The sequence below is a fragment of the Vespula pensylvanica genome, chromosome 14 (genome assembly GCF_014466175.1).
Source record: "Vespula pensylvanica isolate Volc-1 chromosome 14, ASM1446617v1, whole genome shotgun sequence".
NCBI lineage: Eukaryota > Metazoa > Arthropoda > Insecta > Hymenoptera > Vespidae > Vespula > Vespula pensylvanica.
Genome location: NC_057698.1, coordinates 1,946,104 through 1,955,563, shown reverse-complemented (window position 1 = coordinate 1,955,563; position 9,460 = coordinate 1,946,104). Strand labels below are relative to the sequence as shown.

The window sequence follows — 9,460 nt, the reverse complement described above, 5'->3', positions numbered from 1 at the left end:
GAGAGAGAGAGAGAGAGAGAGAGAGAGAGAGAGAGAGAGTGAAGGAAGAAGAAACGCGTGAGAAAATGTACCACCATGAGTAATATATATATAAATATATGTACGCATCTTATTTTGTATGATCTTTCAAACGTAACTCAACATTTTTATTCATAGAGAAATATTTAAAAAAAAGAAAGAAAAACTTACGATCTATAATCTTCGAATGTATCTATCTACTTTTTTGCCCTTTTTTTTTTTTTTTTAATTAAGCGAGAATGAACAACGAACTTAAATGATGAACTACAAATCAAAATTAATCAACTAAAAATCCATTCAATCGATTATCGCGTTTACATCGAATCGAAGCTACGAAAGAATAGAACGAATGAGAAAGAAAAGAAGAAAAAAAAAGAAAGAAAGAAAAGAAAGAAAAAGAAAAAAAATATTATCTGGAGTATAACCCAGGTAAATTTATTTACTTAAAATAAAATCGATCTCGATCAGACTCTCGATAGAAATCGAGTCTCGTGGTGCTTAGTCGGATGGGAAAGAGCGCAAATGTCGAAGGAAGTTGGCTAACATAAATCGGAGTCGAGTTCAAAGCGGGCCTGCCTGCCTGCCTGCCTGCCTGCCTACCTCTCCGACGTACGTACTTACGTACAAACGTACGTACGTACGTACCTATCGTACACCTATCGTACCTATTCTACGTACCATACGTAAGTATCGTACGTATCGTACTTACGAACGGATCGTCGCTCTATTGAATCGCTACCGTGTGCGTTTCGCAACGCATAATCTACGATCGGGTCGTCCTGCCTACGTCCTCGATATTATCGCGAGGAAAGAGTAGTAAGCGCACGAGCGCACGAGCGCACGAGCGCACAAACCCGAGCCCGAGTCGAGGCAAACCGAGAACTCGCGCATTGTGATTCGTGGCACGCGAAAGAAGGAGAGACACTTCCAACGCAGCGCGCGTCCAACTTCCAGCACGGACCTTTTTATCCTCCCCCTCCCCCTCCCTATCATTCCCTCTCACTCCCTCTTAGCTTTTTCCCCTTCTCATTTCCCCTCCATCTTCTCTTTCTCCTCTTCCTCCGGTCTTCTCCTCGAGAAAACGTTATCTTCGCACGACGCGAGTCTACGAGTCTAGACGACTATCGTCACCGATCGAGAGAAAAACTTTAAAAACATTTGGAATCTTTGATTCGTAAACGTTACTCGAATGTTTAATCGTTAATGCTACGATTAAATTTCTCATATGATCTCTTTCTTTTTTTTTTTTTGTTTTGCATTAAGCGTTTATACGGATCGATATCTACGATAGATATAATAATCAGTTGGATACGTATATACGAGATGTTACAGATAAAACGTTTCATAGATAAATTATTGATTCGATAAAGTAAGGAACGTTATTCCGATTGAAAATGTTAGTTTAGTACGGTGGACTTTAATCGAGGTGCAAAGAAATAGATATTAATACGTGTATTCGTTCTCTCGTTCGGTAACGTTGTATGGTAACTGTTCTGGCATCTTTTGAAATATGTATATCTATACGCACGCACAAATATACACACACACACACACACACATATATATATATATATACACATAGTTTGAATGGAATTTTAGAATATGTATAATAGTCTCTTACAGATTTCTTTTATTAACTAAATGAAGTGTCACGTGACAGAGATGATCTCATAGCGCAAAGGATAAACATAAAAGATTTAGTAGAGGACAAACGAACGAACGAACGAACGAACGAACGAACGAATCGAATATAACGCTTGTTTATTTACGTGGTTACCCGCGAGAAAGACCTAAGCTGATCCCTCTAGTATTCTCCCTATTATTCTATTCTTCTTCCTTCTCGGTGAAAGCAACGATCGTGTCGGCGAGAGTCTTCCTAATAAACCCGATTACGACGTAACGCTCGCGTGGAACTCATCGCGACGAAACTTTCGCGGGGTTAAAGGTAAGTCTTGGTGAATAGTATTGGAAATACTATTACGTTAACTTTCATTGTTCAAACATTTTCACTCGCGTTCTAACGTTTAACATTTTTCTTCTTTTAAATCTACGGTAATTTAAATCTACGATAATACCTACTAACCGTGAATAATAATCATTCGGTATAACTTTAAATCATACATTTAATATTTCTAATGAGAGGTTATATCGGATTTTATATTTACATATTAGTATAATAGTATTTCTTTTATTTTTACGTCATTATCCTCAACGTTCAATTGTTTAAATAATAATTTCTCTCGGATTCCAAGTTTAATATCTTTCTTTTCTTCACCGACGTTTTAAATCTACGATAAATAGAAACCGTGAATTATAATCATCCGGTGTAACTTTATATAATGTCTACAATTTAATATTTCCAATGAGAAGTTATGAAGATTTTATATTGAATATTGATATAGTAATATTTCTTTTATCTTTACGTTATATTGGTAATGGTCATTATTTATATACAAATATATTCAATATAATATAATACAAATGTATCTAAAATAATTATCAAACGTAATTTAATTATATTAATAATTATACATAAATATTAATATATATATATATATATATTTATATTTATATAAAATAATTATAAATATGATTAAAAAACAATTAGAATCGACTACAATACAATATAACAAAAACACTGAATTAATCATTTTTTGCATTATTCAAATCATTCATTCGATACTTCTAACAAAATTATCAATCATTGATATGATATAATATTTTACGCGTTATATCGTAGCGTCTAGTTATTTTTTTTTTTTTTTGTTTCTTTTTTTATAACGTATATAGCAATAATAACATACAATAAATATATAGATATTGTTTGGAACGATTCGTTTTCGAGTGAAACTCTTCTGAGATCGAGAAAATCGGCAGTAGCTCGAGGACGTGGTTGCGAAATGCGATCGTTTCGAAGAGATCGGCCGCGTTCGCGTTAGACGCGAGGTCGCGACACGTTGCACGAAGAAGTCGGCTGTCTTTGGTTGCGCAGGACGGCCGCGGCCGAATGCTAAAGACCGATCCTCAAGGGCGCAGCACGATCCGTTCCTCGATCTCGTCCCTCGATCACGCTCGGGCGTGAATTGGGCCACCTCGTACGTGTACACGACGTTTTGCATCTTTTTATTTCCTAAGTACTTACTTACATGCTTACTTGCCTAGCTATTTCAAAGATTCATGAAAAAGAGAGAGAGAGAGAGAGAGAGAGAGAAGAAAAAAGAAACGATAGATCGAGGTAATAGAATCTATCGATCCTTTCATAGATGAAAAAAGATTTATAGGACTCGTAAAACGTATTCGAGAACTCGATTTGGGCAACCACGTGGGTTTGGGCGTTTCCGCCAAAGCAGGCTCGTAAATCCAAAACAATTTATACGATCTATGTGATAGTACGCGTTTTCCTTCTCGGTGTCTCTAAAGTCTTAACGTTTCTCGTGTCGCCAAATTCGTCTTGGTGTCCGATCTTCCGTACTGATCGAGAACGCGCTAGTACGTGACAACCATAAATGTTCGTTGCTCTAGCGCAGCGAAAGTGACTTCTTTAGCTGCTTTTAAAAGAACACAGAGACAGACAGATAGAGAAAGAGAAAGAGAGAGAGGGAGAGAGAGAGAGAGAGAGAAAGAAAAAAAGAAAAGAAATAAAAAAGATTTGGAAGGGACAACGATCGTCTGAAAAGTAAAAATCCTACATAACAGATCTGTCCATTTTCTTTTCTTTTCTTCTCACATTTTTTGTTTTCTTTTAATCGTAAAAGCAAATAAAAAAAAAAAGAGAGAAAAGAAAATAGGAGAAAAGAGGGGGGAAAAAAGTCGATTCGATTGGATTTGATTCTAAGGATTTCAACGATATATACCGTGCATTACCGGATCGAATTATTCCGATTCCACTTTGCGAGATATATCCGGCGCTGTTGGTCGGTCCCTATCGTGGAATCTATTTGCAGCGCCGGCATTTAAATGGCCGGCAATTAGGGAACGTAATAGCGGCAGTTAAGAAGCGCGTCGCACCACGAAGTTGGTAACTAAACCGCCTTGCAGTGCTGCACCGTAGAAAGAAACGTGCAGGAAAAAGAAAGAGAGAGAAAGAAAGAGAGAGAGAGAGAGAGAGAGAGAGAGAGAGAGAGAGAGAGAGAGAAGGAAAAGAGAACTACTCTTGGATTCTTGTCGTGTGTTAACACGCGCCACCTTATACCCGAGCTAATGTCACTTTATGAGAGAGCTAATTGTACGGGGAAAGATATCGCGAAGAGATTGGGTCCATAATCGAGTTTACGGCGCTCTTAGCGCGAGTACACTCATCAGAGAGGACTTATCCCGCCTGCCATCTTCGACCGGACCGACCTTCCCCTTGGCTATTTGCCGACTTTGCGACTTCTTACCATCTCACACTCTCTCTCTTTTTCTCTTTCTCTCTATCTTTTTTTATTTTTTTTTCTCTTTTTTTCTCATCTCTTTCCCCATTTTTATCCCACTCCTTGACTGTACACATGGTTTTTCTTTCTCTTTCTTTCTTTCGTTGTTTTTTCTTTTTTTTCGAAAATAAGTAAGTAAGGATTCGTCTCCATTTATATTTTATCGCATTCGAAGTATTAGAATATCTATCCGTATCTGTTAAAAGGGATATATATACATGTTCTTTTAATTTCGTTAGAACTGATATCCATTTTTTACACGGCAGAGATTTCTTGAAAAAGTGAGACAAGAAAATTTAGCACGGTCCTTTTATATATATATATATATATATATGTATGTATATTTCTTTCTTTTTCTGTCTACATACGAAAGCAAAGTATAAGCTTGACGGCGCTCGACGTTCCATGAAAGTTTGCGTAATCTTTTGAAATTGGCTCTCGAATCGATAGAGCAAGTACGATTCACAACGACGACGACGACGACGACGACGATGACGATGACGACGATTACGAGTAGGACAACTACCACGACAAGTTTGGTGCTCATGAGAGTGTGTTAGCTCGTTTCGAAGGAATGGTGAACGATTGGTAGACCGAATTCTTTGAGAAGGTGGACATTAAAGCGACCTACCGGATTGTCCTTCCATTTGCAACGAAGAAACGAGACTCTTGGTGTAAAGTCGATATATTTTTACGAGAAGGTGACCGAGAAAGCAACGCGAACGCGTATTTCGAATGAAAAACATATACATATGATAGAGAGAGAGAGAGATACAGATGGAGATAGAGATAGAGGTAAAGATAGAAATAGAGATAGAAATAAAGACAGAAGAAAAAAAAGAGAGAGGGGAGAGGAAGGTAAGAAGTCAAGAGAAGAAGAAAAAAAAAACAGAGGAAAGAACGAACCGGTCGACTAATCTGTCGATCGTGACGAGAATTTCTAATCGGACTCGAGGAAATTGCCGGTTTGTGCCGTTCCAAGTGCGTCGCCTTGTTCCTCTTTAAAAAAATCCAATCGATCGATCTATCTATCTATTTATCTATCTATCTATCAATCTATCTATTTATCTATCTATCTATCAAAGGTATTTTCGAACGTAAGTTGGTATTCGCGAATAGTATTCGGATTCGAAGTACGATACGATCTTTGAAAATTAATAGAAACTACCAGAGAAAGAGATTTGATTCTATTTTCTTTTTTTTTTTTCTTTTTTTTTTCTTCTTCTTCTTTTTTCTATCTCATTTGAATATTTCACGGTAGACGTATCTTTTTAGTAGAATAAATTATTTAGTATACCCCATACTAACGTTTTATCTTATAAAATAAATACTATGTAACGATGGATATGGATACGGATTTCTTAGAAGAGTTAAAAAAAGAAGAAAAAAAGAAAAGAAAAAGAAATTGTCGCACGGAAAAAGAAAAAGGAAAGAACCAGAAGAAATCGGTGAACGATTCGAATACATTATAATTTCACTTGGTAGATCGTAAAAGTCGACTCTCGTCGGCGGAAGTTTCGCGTTCCAGTAACTAAGTGCCTTTTCGAATCGTCGCGCCGGAAATGTCAGTACCACGTCGAATTTACGGGAGCTTCGAAGTGCCGAAACAAAATGCGCTTTCATTCTATGGAGAGAACTCTCTCTGTCTTTCTCTCTATGCTCGCGTGAAAACGTTTTGGGCCATGCCGTTATTTTGCAACGACAACGAACGAACGAACGAACGAATGAACGAACGAACGAAAGCCTTTTGTAGCATCTTTTGACGTCCTCGAAGGAAAAGAGTCGCGGCCTCATTGTCGAACGATGAATAACCGAAGCTCCCTCTGAATCACGCCTGCCTTTTTTATTTTCTTTTTTTCCTCTTTTTCTTTTTCTTTTTTTTTTTTTTTTACGACCAAGCAAGAGAGAGAGAAGTAGAGGTAGAGGTAGAGAGCCGACAAATTTTGAGTCTCCTGCATAATTCGCACCACGAAAAACAATGGACGGGCTCTCCTCTATTTGCATGATAAACGCGATTTCGAATCTGTGTGTGTGCGTGTATGTGTGTGAGAGAGAGAAAGAGAGAGAGAGAGAGAGAGAGTGTGTGTAAGAAAAAAAGAGAAGGAGAATGATTCTTTTGCGAATTGGTGCAGGGCTCTTCGTTCACGTAAATATTCAAACGAACCCTGCCTTGCCTCTTCTTCTCTCACTCTTTTCGCTCTTTCGGCCTTCGGACGACCTGGCTTTCGTTTATTTTAACGCTTGTGAGAAATAAAAAGAAGGAGAGAGAGAGAGGGAGAGGGAGAAACAGAGAGACGACGACGAACGTGGAATTCGGACGCCACCCGAAAACGACGACATTCGGTCTCGAAACAGGGACGCATCGTTCTCCTTCTTTACTTTTTACTCATCCTTTTTTCTCCTTTTTTTTTTTTTTTTTTTTTTTTTAATTAATTAATTAATCTTGTAGAAAAAAAAACATTTAATTCTTGAGTCAATTCTAAGGAAAAACTTTCGGGAAATTAAGATTAATTTTTAATAATAATGATAAAAAAAGAACAAAAAAAAATGTAATACGAAAAATATAACATGAATTACTTGGAATTATTTCGATTCGCGTAATAAATATTTCGAGCCTGTTGAAGAGGATCCAAGGTAGGATCATATTTTCTGTCTTTCGTATATTTGGAGAACGGGAGTCGCGTTCCTCGTGGCACCAAAAATGGAAGAAGTTCGAGGGAAAGATCCGGAGCGCGCATCTTCCCAAAGAGAAGGGATAACGTGGCCGAAGAAACGATACTGTGGAAAGAGGAGGGAGAAAGGGTAGGAGGGAGGGAGGAAGGTTCTCTTCTTCTCTCTTTCTCGATGTTACGCAGAGAATTCGAGGCAGTCGTTAGTATGCTAATGAGCGTCTCTCGTTTCTTATCCCGAAGAGTCGCGCGCCCGCGCACGAGCTAAATTATTTTAAATATTTCCGAATCTCCAGGCGCGCTTAACTCTTACTCTTTTTATTATTCACGAGTCGATTCCCTTCGAGATCTAGAAATAGTCCCGTTTAGATCTATCACATAGTCGAGATTCGTATGTCGTATATCTTCTTTTTATTTTTTTTTCTTCATCTTCCATTCGCAAATTATTTTTCGATTAAATTTTATTTCCCGTTTCAAATCATCTCTGCTCGTTCGTTAAGCGCCGAGCGAGATGTATTATTATTTGACATTATTTCAACCGAATCATAATGTTTCTCTAGTAGAATTTTATTTTATAAAAAGAATCACGCGTTAATCCTATATACGTATAGAAAGCAAAAAACAAAAAAAACAAAAATGTCGTGATATTTACTCGAAGATATGTATTTGAAGATATAGATAATATTTATTTAACGATAACTCTATTTTATAAAAAAGAGAGTAGAGCTAAGGAAGGGAGGTAGAGGATGGAGTTTACTATGAAGAGAAAATGAAAAGAACGCGTGAGAGAATCTTTTTTAAAGGGTCTTCCAACTATTTCTGACTCCGAGCTTTTTCTCTCGATATCAGGAGCACTCTTTCTCTCTCTTGAATGGCGCCGTTATATATCTCACGATAAGATCGAAACCTTGGGAGGACCCGTGTCTCGCGTTTCGAGTATTCTCGTGTCAGTGTGCTTACGTGTTCCTGTGTTTGTGTCTTACGTTTTTACACGCGCTCCCGCGACAATATTAATTTCGAGTAGACTCGCATTCGTTTATATAATCACGATTCATATCTTTGATTATTTTTTGTTGTTCTTTCCTTTTTCTTTTTTTTTCTTTTTGCTTTTTTTTTTGTCTCTCTTCTTTTTATATTCCTCCGAGCACGAAAGCGCACTTAGCGAATTCGGACCAACGTTTACTAAAAACTATTTCAATGTTTCCCCCTTAATAAAACTTTCTGTACGAAAGAAATACGTACGCAACTTGGCAACTTGAAAATCGTACATCGTTTCTCGTTCGAATTTCGAAATAAAGGATCCTTCTTTCGATTTGACTTTATCCGAAAAAAAAAAGAAAAGGAAAGAAGAGAGAAGAAGAAGAAAAAAAGAAACGACGTCGGGAGTTAAATAAGAATCGTATTATATACATGTATACATACATACACACATATACATACGAGAATGGACCAAATGGGAACGGCGCGTTTACGGTAGCGAAAGTGAGATTCTCCGCGTTTGCAAAAGTGCAAAGGGTAATTGTACAATGTTACCATATTTACGCAACACACAGACATTCGTTCGTTCTACTATTACGAAGATGCTTACACGGTGTTGTTGTTGCTATTATTATTACTATTATTATTATTATTATTGTTGTTGTTGTCCGAGTTGAACAAATTTAAGAGTATGTATTTATGAGAAAGGTTATTGATCTTAGAAAAAGAAACCAGACCATAAGAGAGCAAAAAAAAAGACACAAAAAGAAAAAGAGAGAGACAAAGAGAGAAAAAGAAAGAGAGAGAGACTAATTTAACCTAAAACGTCTTTTATCTCTTCGTCTTTCGGATTTTTCTAGTCGAAAAGAATCGAACGCACGCGATAGCTACGAATAAACGAAGTAGAAGTAGTAGTACTAGTAATCGATGAAGAAGAAGAAGAAGAAGAAGACGATGAAGAAGAAGACGAAGAAGAAGAAGAAGAAGAAGAAGAAGAAGAAGAAGAAGAAGAGGAAGAAGACGACGACGGATACAGACCATTGCCCGTTGTTGCCTTAATGAGGTCCAATTACTATCGGATGGGTCACTTAGTATGCGGTACCGATATTCTCTCGACGGTGTACCACATTAGTGGGACGAGAGCAAGGGTCAACACCCTTCGAAGAAATAAACCTGGCCTAACGAGACTCTCTCGATGGTTTTCCTCTTCCTCTCTTCTAGTCGATATCGATACGAGTTTACTGGGCCTGCGTTTCACCTGTCTGCGACCTATCCTATTTCGTCTTCCATCAAAGATGAACTTTGATCCCTTCGGATATCTAATTCTTCTACATTGATTGAATTTTTTTCGTGATTCCTTCCAAGCTCAAAGATTTTTTTTTT

General features: G+C 37.5%; 1 protein-coding gene across 3 annotated transcripts in view; it reads right to left on the bottom strand.

The window, feature by feature from the left end:
* The window catches only part of LOC122634242 (zygotic gap protein knirps-like), a 33,523-nt gene that overhangs the window by 9,734 nt on the left and 14,329 nt on the right, over window positions 1-9,460 (bottom strand). The window contains exon 1 of one of the 3 annotated variants that reach the window (XM_043822988.1): window positions 728-988. The exons of the other annotated variants lie outside the window; for them this stretch is intronic. The gene's annotated coding sequence lies outside the window, so the exon portion shown is untranslated. Of the gene's footprint in view, window positions 1-727; window positions 989-9,460 lie in introns of those variants that run through there. 3 annotated transcript variants of the gene reach the window in all.